The following is a 22791-nucleotide window of genomic DNA, read 5'->3' as shown; positions in this document are numbered from 1 at the left end:
GTGTGATTTTGTGCAAGCTATTTAATCATTCTAAACCTGTTTTAACAGCTGTAAAATGTGGATAATTTTATTTAACTTCTGGTTTTATTGTGAAGATTAGAAAAGTGCATGAAGGGTCTAGAAGTAGCTGGAGCATAAATGATTCCTTTTCCTCTACTTCTCTGCATGTTTCTCCAACAGTCTACCTCACAGCAAGTCACAGGCTGTTTCTTATGGAAGTGGCCTTCTTCCATGATTTGTGATCTGGCTACACAGCCAAGTACTAAGACAACTGTCCTGTCTTCCCCAAGGCCATGTTGCCATTCATATTGCCTTTGCCAGAAGGAATCACACACTGAAGGAAGATTTTGCTGATTTCAGGAAGACTCATGGTATCACGAATTGTTTTGATTTAAGTTCCTAGCAACTTTGGGTAGGGCAGCAGGATGTCAAAGGGATGTTAGCTTGGCCATGTTGGCAAGGACGTGAGGGACAGTGACAAGAAGGCAGCAGCAATCTTCGGTGGAGACATGTACTGGACTAATACAAACCCACTCTGCAGTTGTTCACTTCCCTTTCAAGACGTGATCACCTTACAGAGAACTGGGGAGTCCAGGCTGCAAAACTGACCTCAGGGTCTGTGAGAAGGAACTGCTTCTGTGAAGAGAGAAGCTCAGTCAAAGCTGTCAAGGGGCAAAGTGTTTCCAGGCCAGTCTTCTTAAAGCTCCTGCATTTATCTTGCTCAAATTGCCTCTTCTGTGTGTACCGCCTTCAGCCTGCTCTGAAATGACCTCTTCTCCCTCTGAGCTCTTGCAGCCACTCAGCTCATTTGCAATTAATCATGTCTTGCGTGGGGCATCTTTTCTAATGCTCCCTTATTTCTCTCTTGTATTCTGACTTAAATATGCAAACATTGGAGTCCTTTGTTACATTTTTTGTTACAAGTGCCTGGCTGTCAGGATGACCTGGATTTCTGTGTATTATGCACTGCATCGAATGGTGCTAAGGACAGGCGTTGAGGAGGACTGCTAGGAAACATGATTTTTTAAATTGTCATTTTGCTATGCTTATGTGCTCCTCATGTTCCAGTTTCTGCTTCTCTCAATTTATCTATTTCCACTAAAGTGGAACTTTGCCATTTTGGAAGTCTATTTTCCAAGATCTTTACCATGCCTTATAGAAGAACTACTGCTAAAACACATAATTTTTTATTATACTTTTTAATTCTTTCTTTACTGTCTTCACCAGTACTTGCAGTTTTATATTTTGGGAGTGTAACTTTCCTCCCAGGGACAAAGTGTTCATCGTCTGGCCATAGGATGAACACAACTGTTGTGTGTGTTTTACAGTTAAGGAGGAAGAACCCCACATTTCAGAGAAGCTGCTTGCCCCTCCCTCCTTGCAGGCATCCTTGACAATGAGATATTCCAATTTATTTCTCAAGAACATGACGAAGGGACCTGGTGAATAACATGACTGTGAGGGCAGAAGCCACGAACACTAGGGGTCTATTGCATGTCTTTCACAGTTTGCCTCAGCTAACTTGCTCCCAAAACAGTCCCCTAACAGTAGGATTCTTCATTCTCCCTTCCTATTCTTCTTTTTCTGCTTTCAACTCTTTATGTGGAGTCATGACTCACATAACAGACAATTCCCTCATTTAGGGTAAGAAGTTCAATGACTTGTAAGGTACTTACTCAATTGTGTAATCATCATTAATTAAAAAAAATTTTCATTATCCCCAAAAGACACTGTACCCTTCAGCAGTGTTATGGTTAATACATTGTGTCAACTTGGGGAGTCTACAGGTTTGCCTAAGTGGCTCAACAGTTCTACATCTTGGGGTGAAAAGGATATGCCCCTACCTTCCTGAGATGTTGTTCATTGTGTCAACTGAAAAAGTTTAAAAGGTTAAGTATGTGATTCAGCAGGGAGCCAGGGTGCTTCCTTTGTATTCATCCTGAGCCTGTGCAGGAGGGCATGGAGATTATGTGAGTGCTACACGCCCCCTGGGTGGGGGTAGCCTGTTTACAATATAAGGGAGGGAAAGAGGCTTGCTCTTCTCTGCCACTCCCCTCCTTTTTCCTGTTGTTGCTTTTGCTGTCTTCTGCCACCATAAATGGTTGCCCTCTGCCATGTGCCACGTTGCCTTAGAGCCAAGAAAATATAGACTAAAACCTCCACAGACTGTGAGATAAATAAAACTTTCCTACCTTAATTTTGGGCATCAGTTTTGTATAAAAAACAACAAAAAAATAACCCAGACAAGCATCACTCCCCATTTTCTGTCCCATCACCCCAACCATAGGCAGCTATAAATAAACTTTCTGTCTATGGATTTGCCTCTTCTGACATTTTATGAAAATGACTCACACACACTGTGGCCTTTGGGGACTGGCTCTGTCCACTTAGCATCATGTGTTTGGGCTGTATCCATGTTGTAGTATGCATTAGGACCTGATTCCTTTCTATAGCTGTATGATATTCCATGTATGGATGTATGTGTCATATTTTATTTATCCATTAGTCAGTGGATGGACATTTGGATGGTTTTCACTTTTTGTCCATTATGAGTAATGCTTCTGTAAATATGCTCGAGTTTTCCTGTATCTCTAGGAATAGAATTGTTTTGTCATCTGTTAATAGTTGAGAAACTGCCAAACTGTTTTCCAGAGCAGTAACTCTTTCCCAGCAGTGTGTGAAGGTTCCAACTTCTCTACACTCTCACTAGAATATGTCATTTGTGTGTCTCTTTGCTATATCTCCTTCAATAAAATTATTCATGTCTCAGATTTCCCTGGATTTTTTTCTCCTCTCCAAGGTGTGCACTGTTGTGGTCTGAATGTTTGCATTTCCCTCAAATTCATATGTTAGAGTCCTCAACCCTGACATGCTGGCATTAGGGGACCCAACCTCCTGGGAGTGATTAGATCCTGAGGGAGCTACCCTCACGAATGGGATTGGTATCCTTGTAAGCAAGGCTGCAGAGAGCTCCCTCCCTTGTCCCTACTATCACTTGAGGACATATCTAAAAAGAGCTGTCTATGCTGTGACGGGTCCCTGCCAGACATTGAATCTACCTTGATGTTGGATTCCCCAGTCCCCACCCCTGGACTGTGAGAAATGAATTTCTGTTGTTTATAAACCACACAGTTGATGGTATTTTGTTACAGAAGCTTGGACTTGCTAGGACAACTGTGGAAAGGAGTGAACTGGAGGGGAATTTCATCGCAGGGACCCAAGGAGTTCTGGGAAAGATGTTCTCTGGATCTTGAAGCTTCTATTATAGGGCAGTGTATGGAGCAATTGGTGAGAGTTGCACAGAGCTCTTTCAGTACCCAGGGTCTCCTGTGCTGGCTGAACACTTAATCCTGGAGAAAAAGTTGCAGAAGACTCCCTACAGGTTTGTGCTCATCCTTTCTCCTCTGTTGCAACCATTCAGTTTGGAAACAGGTAAAATTTAACCCTGCTCCTTCTCCCATGGAGTAAGCTGCAGGACTATCTATCCTCCTTGTGATGAGATCTCCAGGCTTTTTGGTATACTAAGCACAGAGCTAAAGGACCTGGAAGACTTCTGCTTTGTAATGAATCCCGTGTTTCCAAATCCAAGTGTGTTACCCCATGCACAGTCATATTTCCTGTGCTATAAATTTCCTCCTTCTTTTCCTTTCCATTCTTTCTGTACCAAATGTGAGTCCTGAATGAATGAATGCAACAATGCAACAGGCTGAATAGGATGGAGATGATATAAACAGCAAGGCAAATGGGAAAACTTAATACTTTTCAAAATATTATTTCTGTTTGCTGTCTTTTTAATGCTTGCCCATGTAGCTTATGACCCAGTCTAAAAAGATTTTTACTGAGTTTAATATTGTGCTTTGTATTATGATGATGAAGTTTCCCTCCCAGACATAATATTATTTAATACTACTAAAATGTTTTCAATTATGTGAGTATTTAATGAATGCATTATCCCTGTAAAGAAAATTCAGATACAGTTAATGCCCCTCTAAAATATCACCTCTACTTCCAAGACCTCTTAGGACCACTACTTCCGATCTGTTTCTTTCCACCTCTTTTATGTACTTATATGCTGAGATGACTGCCCGTGGAAACAAGAACTTTCTTTTTAATTGAATGTGATTATTCCTCCTGCTTTGTTTTAAAGTTTGTTTTTTTCACTGTCTTTCATATCAGCATAGGTAGGTTTATCTCATTTTATTTTGATTGCTACACAGCATTCTGCAGTATAGAAACACCACAGATAATCAAGTCAAGTCCCTATTAATGGCATGCCAATGGATTTCTGTTTTTTATTATTAAACACTATGATTCAGAGAACATTCTTTTATGTACCTTTTTCTGCACATGCACAGGGGTTCTCCAGGGAGAGGCTTGGAAGAGCAATTTTTGGGTCAAAGTATGTTCACATTTAACATTTTAATATGTACTGCCAAGTTGTCCTGCTTGAAGGTCTGAGCCTCAATTATGCGAGTGAGTTGTGCTCTGTAAACAATTGTGCTCAGCCCTCTACCTGTGGAGGTTATGGCACACTTCTTTGTTTCTTTGAGGATTGTTGATTTATAATTCAGTCTGAGTATAATCATTCTGTTTTCCCCACCAGAGAGATCTATGTTTAAAGATTTGCTTCTAATTGTGGAATAAAGCATGTTGTTTTCCACTGAAGTAATTTCAGGCACCAGTGAGCTAGAAAGGGAGGAATTTTAGGGTGTGCAAACTATTCTGTTCCCCCAAAATTACTCTGTCCTGCTTGCTGAATGGCCTGAGAGACACATAAGACTCTGCTCTCCCTTGCATGGGGGAAACAAATGCTTGGAAGAGCGGGGTTCACCCCCAAGGCTTAGCACGAATATGGGGCCCTCATGGGCTTCAAGGATGTAGTGGGTCAGGCCCCAGACACTCATGTTAGAGGATCCCACAACCACAGTGAATGGACACAGTCCCATAATGCCCTGAGGCCCAAAAGGAGAGAAAGGGTGGGATCTGTCACATGTCATGTGAGGAGAATCCTCAGCCTGCACCCAGGAGACAGGTAAGATCACAGGATAAGGACATCCAGAAAAGAGACTGGAGAGCAACACGTCAGGCTGCTCAAGGAGGAACAGCCATGACCAGGATGCCAGCACTGGATGGAACTGGTCCTTGCTGGGTACTTGCCAACTGGATTGCTTGGCTTAAGGGACTTAAGAATTATGCCTGACGATAGATGGAGGGAGGTAGGGCAGGGGCTGTAGAATAAACCAGAATGCAGAGAAATCGCACAGCAACTCTAAGAGAGAGGGCTTAACATGTCTGATTAAGTGGAAAACAGGTGCAGTGACAGCTCAAGGGCTCTTGTGGACAGAGTTGTGGTTTATATCCACATCTGTTTGACTTGGAGACTCATGCTTAGTCCTAGGGAGTGAAGGACACTGCAGATACCTATCTACCTGCCTGATGCCTGTCCTGTTGGATGGGGTGTGAGGTTCCCGTTGGGCAGGGCACTGTGAGTGACTGAGTGAATGAGAGGCAGGAAGAGTGCCTGGGCCAGGAGGAGGCGGCACTGGCAAGGGGGACAGCTGAAGGATCTCCCTCATCCCTAAGAGGCTCATCTTGGAGTTCTTCCCCATGTACAGTGGCTGTTCCTGCAAAGTACACTCCCAGAATGCCACTGTGTTCTCACAAGAGTGACCAGTCTCACTTGTGGAAGGGATAGAGGCTGCCGCTCACTATGAAGGACAGAACTGGGGATGGAGTTTTGACAACCGAGACCAACTATCTCTTCAGGTTTTGGTAGGATTTAGTCCTGAAGTGACATTAACATGTCTTCTTCCTCCTCTTCTTTCTCGTCTTCCCTTGTTCTGTCATCTGTCTCCTGCTTTGCTGTCTAACACTTACTGCTGTATATATTGTAACTACTCCTTTAAGCGGAATCACCAGGATGCAGTCACAGAGGTGGAAACCCCAGTTTACAGAGGTGGAAACCAAGGCTCAGAGGGCAGGTCATTTGCTGGAGTTCACACAGATGACAGTAGATGTCAAGACCTTTCAGTCCTCCTCCTGTGTGACTGTGGAAGTTTAAAATTCTCTGGAGGTCCACTGTTGACTTCTGGGTTGTGAAAGGCAAGGGGACACTTCTGGAGGAGCGGCCACCACTGCCTGCCTGTGAGGATGAAATGTATCATCAGCAAGGCTCTCCACTGGGCCTTGGATATAAATCACATTTATGGCCTTATGCCCAGTGACCCTATGAATAAATGACAGCGTCAAATTTTCCTCTATAAATCCCGAGTGCATGCATTTGCTTTTAGAAGAGAAAGCTTATTTTTGGCTCAGGATAGGGCTCCAAAAATCATAAAATGGAAAATTCTCTTCTAGAAAACTAGAAAATAATGATGCTTTAGAGCTTGCCAGACCTGTCTCTGGAGGACAGGGCTCTGGGTTAGAGTCAGCCCTTTGCTCCGTTCACCCCTGGGAACTGATGGGTAACAAGGGCTGTCACTTGATAGGTGGCTTCCTTGGGGTGGGTCTGATACACTTATACAGTTTACCTTGTCTGAACCAGATTCTTCAAGACATAATGAGTTCTCCCACTTTACGTGTGAGAAGGCTGAGGTTTGACAAGGTATAGTACTTTTTTTTTTTTTCCTGGTACCGGGAACCGAACTCACGACCTTGCGCTTGCCAGGCAAACGCTTTTGCCGCTGAGCTATATCCCCGGCCCCAAGGTATAGTACTTTAAAGGCTCAAAGTCATATTGCTAATAAAGGAAAAACCAAGAATACCAGATCGGATTGGCTTTGGGGTCTGCATTTTACCCACAAAACTTTGATGCTTTACTGTTTTTTTTAAATACTCCTTTTTATGGCTTTATGATAATTTCACACTCTCAGTAGAGATAAGGGGTATGTGGAGAGAAGAGAGCCAACTTTCAAACATTCTTCATTTGTTGTTAAACCTGTGAAATAGGTCACAGACTTACTTCATTATAACAATAATTGCTTCAGTGGTAAAACGTGCCAGTAGCAAGAGAGTTTCAGACCTACAAGTACAAAGTTATCTTTTGAAATAAGTATTTCAAGAATTCAGATGATTTTTAATCATGATGGGCATAAAGGCTATGAGCTGAAGGTAACAGACATATTACCAAGGAGATCCTGAACAACATATTCAAACTAAACTGAAAAGGTTCCTAGCAGGTCCTTGTCCCTTGCTGAGCAGTTTACAAATTGTAAAAGTAAACAAAAATCTTTTAAGTTGGAGGGGCAGATGTCTGCTTGGTGAACAATCTAGAGCTTCTTACTGCCCACAGAATTGATCTTCCCTTTACGCCCTGAAGTTGGCCTCAACTATGAGGAAATTAGAATAGCAATCTTCATGATATAAACTGTGCTTCCTAATAAATACTTTTCCCATTCTCCAGTCTCTGTGGGAAAGCTGCACACCACATTGCTGCTTCTCTGGAGGTGACCAGCAGCTTGATGATTTGGTCTGAGGCTTGCTGCAGCTTTTCCAGCCAGTGTTTGCCTAAAAGATTTTGGTTTCCAGTGATCATTCAACTCTAGGCAATGGAGAGGTGGAAGGGAAAGAGAAAGTTTTGGGGTGGCTTGTCATTTTCTTTTCTACATTTATACTTCTGCTTAATTCCTTTCCATTACCCTTTGTCTGTATGAGTTCCAACTGAAGAAAAACAAAAAAACAAAAAACCAACCTCTAACTCTCTTGTCCTCTTGGCCCTCAAAATAATGTGATTAAATGGGGCAGAACTGGCCGCCAGCTACACCAATAACATCTTGAAATTTTGCTCTTAACAGATTAGAAACAATGTTTCTGAAGAGAATGAGCTCATTTATCACATCTCCCCAACACATCAGCTCAGCCCAGGCCTTGAGCAAAGCTCACCGCAGAGAAAAGACAGGATGAGGGAAAACCCTGCACACCCTGTGGAAACAGAGATTCTGCTTTTTCCACTTGGCAATTAATCTCCTTTGGTTCTGCTAAATTACAGCAGAAGCAGGACAACTTGGGAAATGGAAATATGAAGGGGACGGTAGGCCCTGGAATGGAACAAAAAAGGTCCTTGCAAATGACCCCCTAAACATTCCAGAGAGGTCTGTACTTGTGGCTCCATCTCTGCTGCCCAGTGGCAACACGTGTTCCAAGTCACCCGGAGAACAGTGCACAAATCTCTGCAAGGGCAGGAAGGGGTCTTGTTTGCTTGCTGGCCACCAGGTTTTCTCACTTCCTCCCGTTTTTCTCTGCACTGTTGGGTAATGAAAACACAGTCATTCACTTCTGTGTGTTTTGGTCCTAAGACAGGGCAGTAAGGTGAGAGACACTCCTGGGGGAGAGACACTCCTAGTATAGTGATACCAGCATCACTATACTGAGAACCAATCAGAAAAGTGTTATGTCAGACCATCACACACTTGCTATTTTCAATCCTTCATTTGAATCTGATGCTATTTACAGGACCAATCAGAAGATGCTCTTTCAATACTTCATTTGCATGTAGGTATAACCAATCAAAAGATACTCACTTGAACTCTCATCTACAGGTAACTGAAAGCCAAATGAGTGTTTTGATAGGGCTGTCTACACATGGCATGATGGCAAGTGAGTGTCTGGTAGGATGACTTTCTCAACACCTTATTTACGTGGAAAACAGATAACCTGGGGATTTGGGATAAAAAAAAACCCTTCCCCCTATCCTTCTGGACGCCCCCTGTGAGCCTTTTCACTGCCTGTTCTCACTGTGCAGACCTTACTTCTTTTCTGTCTTTAATAAATGTGTACTTTCACTGCTTTTTCTGTGTGTCTCATCCAATTCTTTGTTCAGGACACCAAGAATCTGGAAAGAAGCACCCTGGTACCCTCCATGCCATAACAGTCCCATCTGTGTCTTCCTTGCTGTCATTTCCTGTCTTCTCATTTGTTAAACTCAGCCTTGCTGGCTTGTTTTCTGTCCTAGGACACAGTGCTGGTTCCAGGATTTACCCCTGCTCTTTCCTTTGTATGGTTTACTGTGCCCTAGATTGTCATATGTCTCAATCTTTGTCATTCAGGCCAGAATTCAAGTCACTTCTGCAAAAAGGCCTTTTGTTCTTGGCATCCTGATGTAAGCTACACACCTCTTTCCCCTAGCCCCAGCTCTGCCACATCATGTTTTTAAATCTTCATTTAGCAGTTCTCATTAAGGTCTCCTTGCTTAATTTCTAGCCTGGTAGTCTCATCCTTAGAGAATACATTAGCCCTGAGAACAGGGGCTGCAACTGGTTTGTTCACTGTGTACAACTTCTAGAGCAGTGCCTCGTACCAGCTAGAGCTCAACAATGTCTGCTGAATGAGTGTGTTCCTTGTGCAAGGCTGGATGACACAGTCTAAGTTAAGTAAGATGGAACCTAGGGCTGGAACTGTAGCTCAGTGGTAGAACATGTGCTTGTCTAATATGTACAAAGCTCTGGGTTCCACGCCCAGCAATGAAAAAAGGAAAAGATGAGAGACCTAGAGCTGGACTGAGTTAGATCTTAAACACGTCCCTTTCCACTCTCAAACCAGATCCAGGGCTCCAAAAGGCCACCCTTTTATATGCAAATGGTCTCCTTTTCGGATTTTGCCTTCTCTTACTGTTCCAAGACACAGGTGCCATCTCACTTGCATCCATCCACAGTTAGTTTGGTGCCTGATCATCTCTTCAGACATTTCTAGGTTTACTTTGCTTAGGAAATTGCTTGTGGTCTCCTCTGGTTCCCCATACCATGTTGCTTTAGATTTCAGAGGACTGTTATTTTACCTACCTCTCATTCCCTGCACTTTCCACATGAAACCAAATTTCAAGCTTGCTGACTTATCTGGGTGTAGTCAGAGCAAATCTGTAATTCCAGCAGAAGGATTATAAACTTGAGACCAACCTAGACAATTTAATGAGATCCTATCTGAGTAAATAAAGTAGGCTGGGGATGTAGCTGAGTCCAAAAGCCCTGGGTTCAGTCCCCAGTACTGAAAAAAGAAAAAAAAAAACTTGTTGAATCCTCCCAGAGGGTGAATGAAAGCCTCACCAGATGTGTGACAATTTGCTGTCTTTTACGTAATAAACTCTGAGTACCACCTGGCAGTGTCTTTCATTGTCCATGTCTTTGCTCCAAACATGTAAATGACTGGTGTACATGGTGTCTCTTAGTCCTTGACAAATGGGCCAATATATGGTCTCCTCCTTTGTCACCCAGTCCAGACATCACTGGAGCCTCCTAACTCTTGGAGATACTGTTGACTGAACCCAAATTCTTTGACACATGACAATCCAGATTCCTCCTTCTTGTCATCTGCAGATTCCATGATTTCCTTCTGTCTTGGCAACCTTGTGTCTAACACATCTTTCTCTTTCGAAGAGGGCCACTTGCATCAAGCCTCTCATTATCTTCTGTGGCCATCCCATGGCAATTTGAAGGGCACAAGGAAGAGTCATCTCCTTGGCAGTGTTTCCTGTTTCACTTGCCTTACCCACTTTCTCCCCCTTTCTCTTCTTTGGTTCTCTTTACTGTTCCTTTGTAACCAAGATATCTATTTGTCTTATGCATGATTGTCTTAGCCCATACAGGAAGTCTCTTTGTAGATGCACAGTAATTAACCCAAAGTCCATTCCCTAAGTGATCTGATTTCAGAATTAGGAAGTGGCATGGTAGTGGTTTTGCTCTGGTATCTGTGCAGCTCAATTTGGTGTCACTGTGGTATATGCATTTCACACTCCAGATGCTGAGCTCAGGTCTAGTGACCAACAGGTTGGATATGAGTGGAGGAGTGTTAAGCCTTGGATACTGTTTGAGTGCAATTCATGAATATTTTTGAGTTAGAAGCTTGGTCCTCACACAGTGGTGATATTAAGAGGCAGTAGAATTTTTAGGGGGTGGGACTGAGTGGAAGGTAGCTAGCCATCACTCTCAGAAAGGATTGGTCCTGGTCTTGCAGAGTGAGTTCTTTTAAGAACTACTTGTTAGAAAAAATAAAAAGAGCAAGGCTGGCTCCACTGTCTGGCTTCCTGTCTCAAGTGATTGCTTGTGCACGTGCTGCCATCATGATGCAAACCATCACAAGGCCCTCCCAAGTGACTACCTGATCTTGGACTTTTAGCTTCCATAATTGTGAAATAAGTAAACCTCTTTTTAAAAATAAAGTATCCAGCCTCAGGTATTTTGTTATAGCAGCAGAAAGCACATTGATCCAGATAGCCTACCATTCAAAGTAGGTCCTTTGTGTTCTGCTTGCATACTTATGCTTTAGTCAGACAGGTGGACTCTGTCTGTGGCTACATAACATTCTCACTTTTGTGTGGTAGGTGGAAAACACCATCCATAAGACATAGAAAACCTGAACCAGTGTCAAATGTTGAACAGAAAAGCCAGCCTTTCGTGTCCATAGTATTAAACAGTTCTAACAAGGACCTACCTGTGATATGAGCTGTGCTGAAAATGTTCACTGAGGTAGCTGTTTAGTACCTCTGTAAGTGATAGAAAGAAGGCAGGGGGATGAGTGAAAATAAGCCAGAAAACAGAACTCTTGTCCCATAAAGGAGGTATCACATAACACCTGCAAGCAGAGCACACAAGCAATTCTCATTTCAAAGGGCCAGAAACTGAAACCATGCAAAAAGCTGCTTTATATCCCTAACTTTCATAGGATTCAGGGAAACAGCTATGACCAGCTGCAGAGGATCAGTTTTATAGTACCTATCTGACAATTTCTGGTAAACTTGCCAGTCAGTGAATTAAACATTCAGCCATTTGTGTTTTGGAGAGTTAATTTTCTCTGACCCAGCTTTTGGCAAATTTACTATAGCCGATGGGTTCTCTCCTAAGTGGCTTATTAAGGAATTTCTTCTGAACAAGTGCAGTGCAATCCCCACTAAGAAATCCTATGAATGCAATTTGTATTTACTTCTTTTTTTTTTTTTTTTTTTTTGAGACAGGGTCTCACTATGCAGTCAGGCTGGCCTTGAGCTCACTTATGTAGCCTAGGCTGGTTTCGAACTCACAATGATCCTCCTGCCTCAGCCTCCTGAGTGCTGGAATTACAGGTGTGCACTACCATGCCTGGCTTGTATTTACTTCTTTAAACAGCTAGCTTTATTGCCCTTATTTTCTTTTTGGCAGGTAGCACATTAGCATGGATGTTAGCCTCCTGGTAAGATACTTTTAGGAACACTCCCTGGGGATACTCACCTCCTGGACTCTGGAGTGCACAATCTTTCCTGTGAACCCTTTGTGTTTGTAAGATAGCATCCTCTCTGCTTTCATGGGAGGCTTGGAATTTTATGGTTAGAATTTTATTTCTTTTAGCTTCCCATGTGTCCTGAGCCATGTGATCACATTGCTCTCTTTATAGAATAAAACATCTCTCTTCTTGACATCTGGGGTAGAAACCATCTTTGATTGGCTTTCCTGTCCTCCCCTATCAGCATCTCCAGCATCATGTTGTCACTTCTTCTCAAGCCTGTCACTGCTTGGACTTCATAGCCTGCTCTTTCTTGCCAGTGGGAATTAGGCAGCCTTGCCCCTTGTGGGTTCTTCTGTCTTCATCAGTATGGTCTTTGCAGGTAGAAGCAGAATGATCCATGCTGGGCCTTTTCACAGCAGCTTGTCTGGGTCCCCCAGCTGGCCCTGTCTGACCTTGAGCAGTTTAAAGTCTATGCTGGTAAAGCCTATGCAGGAGGATCTGGCCTGGGAGGCTCCCGCAGGGAGGACTTTGTTTCGCTCCCTCTGCCCTACTTATGGCAGCTGTGTGCTGGAACAAGGTCTACCCTTTTTGCCTGCATCAGACCTGGTTCTCTCCAACATCACTAGGGGCTCTCTTAGTGCTCTCCTTCTTCATTAAGTGCAGAAACACTGGCTTTACAGATGAATAGAATGTTCACTTTATAAAAATTCCACCTACAAATTCCCTCCACTTCATTCAGTATTTATCAGTTGCCCATTGTGTGCCTAACTCAGTGTCCCATTCTGTGGAGACACAAAGGAGAATAAACTGCATTCAGCCCAAGGTGAGGTGACTCTGTGGGGAAGCAAGGCGAGTGCACAGAGGTCTCTGAGGTGTGTGGACAGACTGACTCAGAGCTACAGGTTAAGTATAGTAAACACTGAAGGGTTCAGAGAAACAGAGCAGTGTGGGTTTAGGGGGACCAGAGTGGCCTGGGTGGAGGGGATCAGATTCACACTGGGTCTTTATTTGCATAAACTGTTGAGGAGCAAGGGCTTCTGAACAGGAAAGGGGAAGATGGTATGAGTGGTCTTGGAATGGGTGGAATGAGTGTGTCAAGCCTATGAAAAGGATGGTGATGGATGAGAATGGACGACTGGATGGAAAGCAATTTGGCTTTGTGCAAGTTGCTCTTCACAATGGTTTGGCAGTAATGATGATTTTTGTTGAGAAAATATGGGTTTGTTTTTGTTCCAATTTTTGGTAGCATTTGAACATAATTAGGGTAGTTTTAAAGCAGTTTACCTGACCTTGAGAATTTTGGATAGTTTTTTTTTCTAGAATTTTACGTTGTTCATATTTTTCTCTACATATTGTTAATTTTTCTTCATTTATTCCCTCTTCTGTGCTCTTTATAACAGGGGCAATTTAGATCACTGCAAATACCTAATAGGATTAGTTGGAAAAATCTATAAGATGAGAATGGATGCATATCCTTGTGTAAGAAAAGATCTGGAAGAACAGACTCTATGGTGCTTTATTGATTGTCTCAGAGTGGGTAGAATTATGGTTATTCTTTATCTTTTTCTTTTTGCTTGTCTGCATTTTCCTATTTGTTTCATAGGAATAGATTGCATTTTAAAAAAGAAAAACAATAACACAAGAAGAAACCCAATCAGCAAGAGAAATTGCAAAAGAAAATTACGTGGAACTTTTCAGGACTTAGATTTCCTTGTCTTAAAGACGTGAATTAATTCAAAGCCAATTATGTCTGCTCTGCTGCTTTGGCCATGCTTTCAGTTTTGTCCGCCGTTTGAAGGATTTAAAACTTGCATTTTGGTCAGCTAGCTTTCAGCCAAATTGTTTTCTGTCCAGACACTGGGGGTTCTGATAGACAGCCGAGTGAGCAGCCAGGCATGGACAGGGCAGGCAGCCACCTCTGTGATGCTGTTTGAAAGGTGTGGAGTCTTTTGTGGTCAGCCTTATTGAGACTCAGCCTTGCTGTGCATCAGAATTACCAGGGATACTTTCAAAATCTACTCTTGCCCAGAGATCAAACCCATTAGTAATTTTGGGCATTACTATTTTAAAAATCCACCCTGAGGATTCCAATATCACTGAAGGATGAGAACCAGTGAAATAATATCCATCCTGGCGCACACTTCACCTTCTCCACTGGCTCAAACCCTTGTGCTTTCTGCGGGGCATATTTCTCCAAGTGTGCTGTGAAGCCTTTCTCTAAGCATGCTGTAGAATCATCTGGAGGCTGGCCCTGCATGCAGCTCCCTGGGCCTCATTCCAGACCCACTGAATCAAAATCTCTGGGCAATAGACCTGAGAATCTGAAGTTCACTCAGTTACTCAGTAATTGTTGTAGGCTATCTGTGACGACTTGAGAGCTAGAGTCTTGTGTTTTTAACTGGCTTTATTTTTTCTCCTTTTAATTCGCAGCTTGTTTCTATAGTGCATTGATTTTGTCAGTCTTTTGTGGGATTAGCATTTCCAAAGCCCCATTTTACATCTAGTAACCACTTCTTTCCCCGCTGAGGACAGATTGTAACAATACAAAACTGTGTAAATTAGTAGACGTATTTTTTAGATTAATGTATCCATTTTATAATTAAGACCATTATAGGTACATATTTCCTCATTATAAAATCAATATGTGTTAGGGTAAACTGAGGCACAGTTGATACCGAGACAAGCAGAGTTCAAGCAATGTGCAAGAACTTTATTGCAGACTGGGTGCAGCTGGGCCAAGGGCAAAAAGACCACTGGTGCCATGAAAGGGGTGAGAACATGTTTATAGGGGAGTTTAGGTAGGGGAGGGTGGTTACAAAATTTTGGGTCTCTGAGTAGGGGATCTAGGGTTAGGTGATAGACAGGATACAGGGAGTGCAGGCAGGCACAGCATGTCTCTTGTGGTTTTTCCCAGAATCAGCTCTCTGCAGGTTAAGCTGTGTGAGGCAAAGGGTAGCTTCCTGTTGAATGCTGCGTTAGTGCAGGTGTGAATAACAGATCTGCTTGGGGAGATTTTCTCTCCTAACTAGGGGCGGTCTAGTTTGCAAGTCCTAGACCTGACAATACGTTCTTTTTATACAAATTTGGAAACGAAGAATGGAGAAATTAGAGCAACAAAATCATTCATAGTCCTAATGCTCAATGACAACTGTCTACCATTGTACATATTTCCTTTCTGTGCTTCAATTTTTAATGTCTAAACTTTCTTTAAAAGGTTGAATATTGCAGGCTTTAAAAAAATTTTTTTTATCTTTTTGAGACAGGGTCTCACTTTATGGTTCAGGCTGGCCTTGAGCTCACTTTGCAGCCCAGGCTGGCCTTGAACTTGCAATGATCCTCCTGCCTCAGCCTCCTGAGTGCTGGGATTATAGGTGTGTGCCACTATGCCTGGCTGTGCAGGCTTTATTTTCATAGACTGACTTTGATTATAGAAAGGTAAACTCTGATTACATTTAAGAAAAAGCTTTATGGACCTTAATGATAATACAATTGTGTTATAATTGTTTTTTCAGCAAGAGGCGGGGTATATTTACACTTTGGTTCCCATTGAAGTGTGGGGAATGAAGACACAAGTGAGTGCTGGCTCTTCAGTGACCAGGTCCTTCCCATGTCACTTCCAGTTAATGAGAAATAAAGCTGGTAAATTTTTTTTTTTTTTTTTTTTGGTTTTTCTCCGGTACCGGGAACCAAACTCACGACCTTGCGCTTGCCAGGCAGGCGCTTTTGCCGCTGAGCTAAATCCCCAGCCCCCTAAAGCTGGTAAATTTAATGCTTAATTCCATGGGCTTAGAAACCATGTTTGTTACAGAAAGTTGGTATTTGTTCATTTAAGTTATAAAATATGTTGGTTAGGAGAAATTGAATTTGCTAGCTTAAGCTATAAAATGACCTCACACTCTGTGTGTTAATTTAAATCACTGGTGCATATCTGAGCAGCTTCTTCTTGGTTATATATCCTCAGTGGTGTGGTGATTTATTCACAGAGCCAAGGTAACTGTAAAAAAATCCTGGGTGCTGTAAACAACACAGTATTATTTCTTGCTCAGGCTGCATGTCCACAATGGGTTGGAGGAGTCTGGCTTGTTCCTCTTCACTCAGGGCCCAGGGTTCACCTATTACAACACCTCTGTTCACTAGAGCCAGGGGAAGGAATCATGGAAAAACACACTGGCTCTTCAATACTGATATTTTATTGGTCAAAGCAGAGTGTGGCCTGTCATGCTTCCAGGGATGGGTCAGAACCCCCACTGGCCACATGTCAGTGAATAAGGCACAGCGTCTCACTTTGTCTCTGTGGACTGAAGGTTCAAGTCCCATGGAGTGCCAAGTCATGTTCTGTGTTTGTGGTCCATTTACCTTGGTTTCTTGACTTTTTGTTTATTTAATTTCATCCAATGGGACTTTTGGGGGGTATGTTAGATGTTGTCCTCTCTCTGAATATACTCTGTCAATGTCAACACCCTCCCATGTAAGTATGAAAGTTACTTCATCAGGGAGCAAGTAGAGGCCTTGCATAAGCCTGAGGAAGGTGTGTTCATTGGGACGATATGGTCTAGGCTTTGGAGGATGGAAGTGGTTTCTCATTTTCTTTGCTTACTCAGGAAAATCATGAACAGATTCTACTTTTTCTCCAGCTCTTTTGTTCTCTTGGCAATCTTCATCTCTTTAATCTAATTGTCCCACCCCTGCTTCAGCATTGGGAAGATAATTGGATTATGTGAAAGATAAATCTTGCAGTGACCTCACTCATATGTGGAATCTAAATACTGATCCCATAGAAGTTAAGGGTCAAATAATTGTTAGCAGAGGTGGGAGGAGGACTGTGGGAGGTGGGAAAGGGAGAGATTGACCAACAGGTGCAAGTTTGCAATTAGAAGAAGTAGGTTTTGGTTTCCTGGTGCACAGTAGGTGACTAAAGATGATAATAGTGCACCATGTGTTTCTGGAGAGCTGGAAGAGCAGATATGGGATGTTTTCACCACACTGAAATGATGAGTGCTTGAGGAGACAGATATGCTTACTGATATGATATAAATACTACGTAACCTACACATAAATGAAAAAATTACACAGAACTTTCTAAATATGAGCATTTTTATCTGTTAACTTGAAAAATTGAAACTTTCAAAGAAAAAGAATTATACAACCACTCTAACCCCAAGTGGTATGCTCACAGGGACCAGTGACTATTCATTCTAGTTAAAGGGTTCAGCAAGGGACAGCCTGATTTCTGTAGTCAAATTCATATGCACTCATGGTGCAACAGCAAGAAGAAACACCAAAATGGCACCCAGGATTTGGAGGCAGATTTATTTATGTTGACAGGCACTGACTAGGAATCAACTGCTCCTCAAAATATCAGGACCTGATCTCTAGTGGTGTAGGGCTTATATGGGATGAGTAAGCAGGAAGTACAGAAGCAGAATGGCTTGTCAATTGGGGATTGGTTCTTACAGTATGCATTACAGTGACCAACCACTTCTAGGAGATAGAAGCAACCAGATCTGGGACAGGAACTATTACCTGGGCAGCTAAGAAACTGAAGTATACTGGCTGGGGGGCATTATTTGTCACAGTGGAACACATTATGTGTCACCTTTTTGATAGGTGAAAAAACATTGTGGTTCTTGGAAAATTTAAAATTTATAATAATACCTTAGTTATATTGCACCTCTAAGAAACAGAGAGCTTTAAATCTCTCAGTAAAAGTGTGTACACTGAGCAGTCAGTACAAGCTGAAGTATAAGGTTAACATTTTATGTGGTTCCATTTTCTCTCCTTAGTTTATCAAGTATATTTCAACAATTTAATGGTTTCTTTAGACTTTGCAATGTATATTTATAACTAGTCTACATATTCTACTTTGCATATAGTGCATGTTCCTTGTAACACAGCATTTCCAATTTACCCTCCCATTCCTTTTTTTTTTTTTTTTTTTTTTTTTTTGGTTTTTTTCCGGTACCGGGAACCGAACTCACGACCTTGCGCTTGCCAGGCAGGCGCTTTGACGCTGAGCTAAATCCCCAGCCCCTACCCTCCCATTCCTTATAACATCATTCCACTTACCCACAAATTATAATTACTATTATAGTAACTATTGTTGTAAAATATACTATTGATACTTGTTACTTTTGATACTAATATTATTTTGTTATTACTATTGTTGTTACCATTGTGATGATTTACTTGAAAATTATTACTATTATTACTTTGGACAAAGAATTACTCAGTTAATTAAGAATAATAAAAATACAATCTTTCATTGTACATCTATGTATATATCATGTGTGTATGTATTTATTTCTTATACTTGCTCTTTTTAGGAAAGGTGTCCTGTACTACCAGCCCTCTGCTTCTTTCAAGACTTGGTTTTTTTGCAGCTTGATGATGATGCATGTATTGTAGGTTTTTTGGTATTTATCCTTTTTGGTGTTCTCAGAGCTTCTGTTATTTGTGGTTTCATATCTATCATTAATTTTGGAAAATTCTTGGTCATTGCTATATGAAATATTTCTCCTGGTCTGTTCTCTTATTCTTCTTTAGCTATTATTTGAATTAGGCACTTATTGCATATTGTCAAATTGTTCCACAGTTTGTGGATATTATTTTTATGTTTTTTAAATTATTATTTTTTCTTTCTGGATTTCAGTGTGGGAAGTTCCTTTGGATGTGTCTTCAGGGTTGATGGTTTCCCCAAAGCTGTGTTAGTCTACTGATGAACCCTGTGAATTAGGGCATTCCAGGTAACCAAAACCAATCAAATGTACATATTCTATATGTATATAAGAAAATTTAAGAGGGGATTTATCATATTGTTTGCACAGTCAGTGACCAGATAGTCCCATGATGGCTATGTGCAGGCTGGAGAGCTGGGGAAACAGGTAGCTACTCACTTTAAGAAGCTGGAAGCCTTAGAATGTGTGTGTGGGAGAGGGACAGAGAGAATGAGAATCAATCCCAGGATAAGGCTAATGGCCTGCAAGCCCCATGGAGAGGCACTGGTGGAAGCCTGTATTCAAAAGCTTAAGAGTTTCATATCCATGGGCAAATACAGCAGCAAAAAGTATATTCCCTAAGAACTGTCACGCCTGAATGTGTTCAAGCTTCCTCCTCCCACTTTCCCATCCCTCTGGCTCCCAGCTTATTGGATGGTGTTGTCCACACTCAGGGTGGGTCTTGCCCACTCAGTTTGCTGATCCGCACACCAGTCTTCTCTGGGAGCCCCCTCACCAACACGCTCAGAAGTGTGTTTTACCAATTTTCCAAGTGTTCTTCAACCTAGTCAAGTTGACAACCAAAATTAACCAGAAAAGACATTCTTCATTTCTATACTATTTTTTTTTTGTTTTGTTTTGTTTTGGTTTTTCTCCGGTACCGGGAACCGAACTCACGACCTTGCGCTTGCCAGGAAGGCGCTTTTGCCGCTGAGCTAAATCCCCAGCCCCCATTTCTATACTATTTTAATACCTAGCATTTCCTTTTGATTCTTTGTTGCAGTCTCCATTGTTCTAAATACATTTACCCATTTTTTGCATTTTATTTGTTTTTTCTATTAGAGCCCTTAACATATTAATCATAGTTATTTCAATTTCTTTCTTTCTTTCTTTCTTTCTTTCTTTTTTTTTTTCAGGCAAGGTCTTGCTCTTGCTGTGTGGTCCAGGCTGACCTTGAATTTGTGGTACTTCTGCTTTAGTCCCCTGAGTGCTGGGATTAAGGCTGTGTGCCACCATGTCCTGTTTAGGGTCTTTTTCAGTAATTCCGAACTATATGGTGCCTTTAGGTCTGGTTCTGATTCTTGTTCTGTGAACTCAAACCGAGCTTTTTCTTTCCCTTTCAGCATCCCTTTCCGTTTCCTTGAGAGCCAGATGTGATGCACTGGGGCACAGGAACTGAGGTAGACAGGCTTTCAGTGTGAGGTTTATGTTACCGTCTGTAGGAAGTGGGTGTATTTAACATTTTCTGTAGTTGTAGGAACAGGAGGCTTCAAAAGCCTCCAGTTTCCTTGTTTTTCTGTCTCTTTCTGCTGCCTTCAGAGTTCCCCTTAAGGTCCTTCTTCAGGAGACTGCCTTGAGGCTCTTTGAGTTGCACCACTGTTATCTCACTGGCACCCTGTGGCCTTGTGGTAAGGAGCGAGGAGGGCGAGTGTTCTGTAACTCATGCGTAGTTCTCAGCTTTCTGTCCCCTCCTCAGGTGACAGAGAAGCAAGGGGGGCTGGAGGTGGGTAACACACTGGTCCTTCCTTCCGGGAGTGAGCTTTTGTTATGGAGAACGCTCTGGACTATGCCCTGTCAAAGACATCTTTCACTGCTCTTTACACGGAGAATCTTGTGAGGGTCCTAGAAGTATGCAAGCCCACAAAAGTGTGAGCCCCAAGACTGCAGACCCGTGATACTCCCACCCTTGTGCCAACACTCTGCCTCCAGTGATTTCTAAGAATTCCCTCTGAGGTTCCCCTGCCGCTCACCACAGGGCAGCTTCTGCTCTGGGCAGTCACTCTCAGCTGTGACCCCAGACTCATCCACCTCTCTAGATGTTAGGCTGCTAATCTGTGTTGCAAACTCAATTCCCTGAAAAAAATGAGGGAAATGTCCAAGAAGGGTCATTGATTTTTTGGTTTGTTCAACTTTCTTCACGTTGCAAGGAAAGGAGTGATAATGGCCTCTTTGTATGTTGGAGTAGAAACTGAAAGTTCCTTAAATGCAATTTTTAGCACAAAAAAGGGAAAACAAAAAATGCATAAAATTATTTGGTATCACCTCACTCTTGCAAAAAATAACTCTACAGTGCAGACTGCATTTTGTGCTTTTGTACTTGTGGATGAAGACTGCAAAGGTTGCATGCCAAACTGCTAGTGCGCCGTGAGGACTGCTAGAATACTTCATGCTTGACTTTAAAATAATAAATACTACCTTAATAAAACCACTAGAAGATAGAAGAATTTGGTATTGCAGGAAAACACACACACACACAGAAAACATCAGGTAAGTTGGATTACTGAGTAGAAAATGTGAAGGTTGCAAGTGATGCAAGTGAGGTGAGGCAGGGAACTATAGCAGTAGCGAGCAGCCTTCGGAGCTCAGTGGTCCTGGAGGAGCCAAGCCCTGCAGGTGGGTTCTATGCAGTGTGTGGCTTCGCCATTTGTAGAGGAGGATCCTGAAGCTTGCGCTGGTGAAGGAACTTGCCCCAGGTCTTAAGAAGGGCTAGAATGGGGGCACAGTTCAGGGCCCTCTACAGTGCTCTCCAAGGACAGTACCCAGCAAGGAGATGGGGAGTAGGGTGAAAAGTGATAAAAAATGGAGGCATCCAGGTAGCTAGGGTGACTGGTTGCCCTGCTACAGGGCTGAGTATGTACTGTGCTTTCAGAAAACATCAGTGGGCTGGGGAGTGTGGGGAACGTTCCCTGGGGACCTCAGCCCTGGGTTCTGGTTGCATGTGAGCACCCAGGTGTCTCTCTGAGGGGTGCATTCCACGTGCTAATTTAAAGTTGGACCACAGTGTTCTGCAAGTTAGGAAGGAGTGGGCTTGCTGCTCAGGCAGAAACTCTGTCAGGTCAGTTTAACCAGCCACCCTGCAAGGCCTGAGGCTTCCTCCTGTAACTTCCACCCTCCAACCCCAGCCCTGCTTTTTGGTGATAAATCCTTGCTTGTCCTTGTATTTAGAGTCTCTTCTCCAATGCAAAACCCCACTGCAGTGAATAAAGTCTACCTTATTATCTTTAAAAAGTGTCAGGAATACTTTCTTTGATAATGTATAATCAGAAAAGATTCACAAACTCCCACAGCTAAAGCTGAATATATGCATGTTTTCTTCTATTGTTTGAATTTACATGCATCTAATAATCCCAGGGGAATAGTCCGACATGTTTATTAAATTTAAATATTTCTACTTGTGATTTTTGTCCATTTGTATCAGTTTTAGATAGCACATATGTGCTTGTTTAGTATGTAGCATTTTAGTGATTAGTAGCATTTTCATTCTCGTCTTTTCTGAGTGCTGTTCCTCTGAGCTTTCCCTCCTTTTTCTACATTTAGCACATATTTAGTACTGCTTTTAGTATATTGTTGTTTTCCACTTTAAATATTTACTGTCTTATTCATTTAATTTTCAGTTTCTCTACCTTTCTGGCTTTTATTTTGACAACTAAAGAAGCATGTGAAGTGTTTCTTATTTAAGAAAATGCTGCAAAAAGTAAATATTTTGTAATTCTAATAATCTCTGCTAATTTGTGTGATTTCCAAATGTGGATATTTTTTATTTTATTCTGCAATGGCAAGCAGAAACACTGAAATGACACTCAGGATTTGGAGGCAGATTTATTTATGTTGATGGGCTCTGATCGGGATCATTCCCAAAATATCAGGCCCTGATCTCTGGTAGCCTAGAGCTTTTATGGTTTTTCTCCGGTACCAGGAACCGAACTCACGACCTTGCGCTTGCCAGGCAGGCGCTTTTGCCGCTGAGCTAAATCCCCAGCCCCAGCCTAGAGCTTTTATAAGGTGCACAAGCAAGAGGTACAAAGGCAAGACAGAATGGCCTGGTAGTTCTTCTTTTTTTATTTTAAAAATGAAAGGAAGAAAATATTAACAGATAGACAACCTTTTA

The sequence above is a fragment of the Chinchilla lanigera genome, unplaced genomic scaffold, assembly GCF_000276665.1.
Source record: "Chinchilla lanigera isolate Chin_1 unplaced genomic scaffold, ChiLan1.0 scaffold00058, whole genome shotgun sequence".
Classification (NCBI taxonomy): Eukaryota; Metazoa; Chordata; class Mammalia; order Rodentia; family Chinchillidae; genus Chinchilla; species Chinchilla lanigera.
This window is presented reverse-complemented; position numbering follows the sequence as displayed.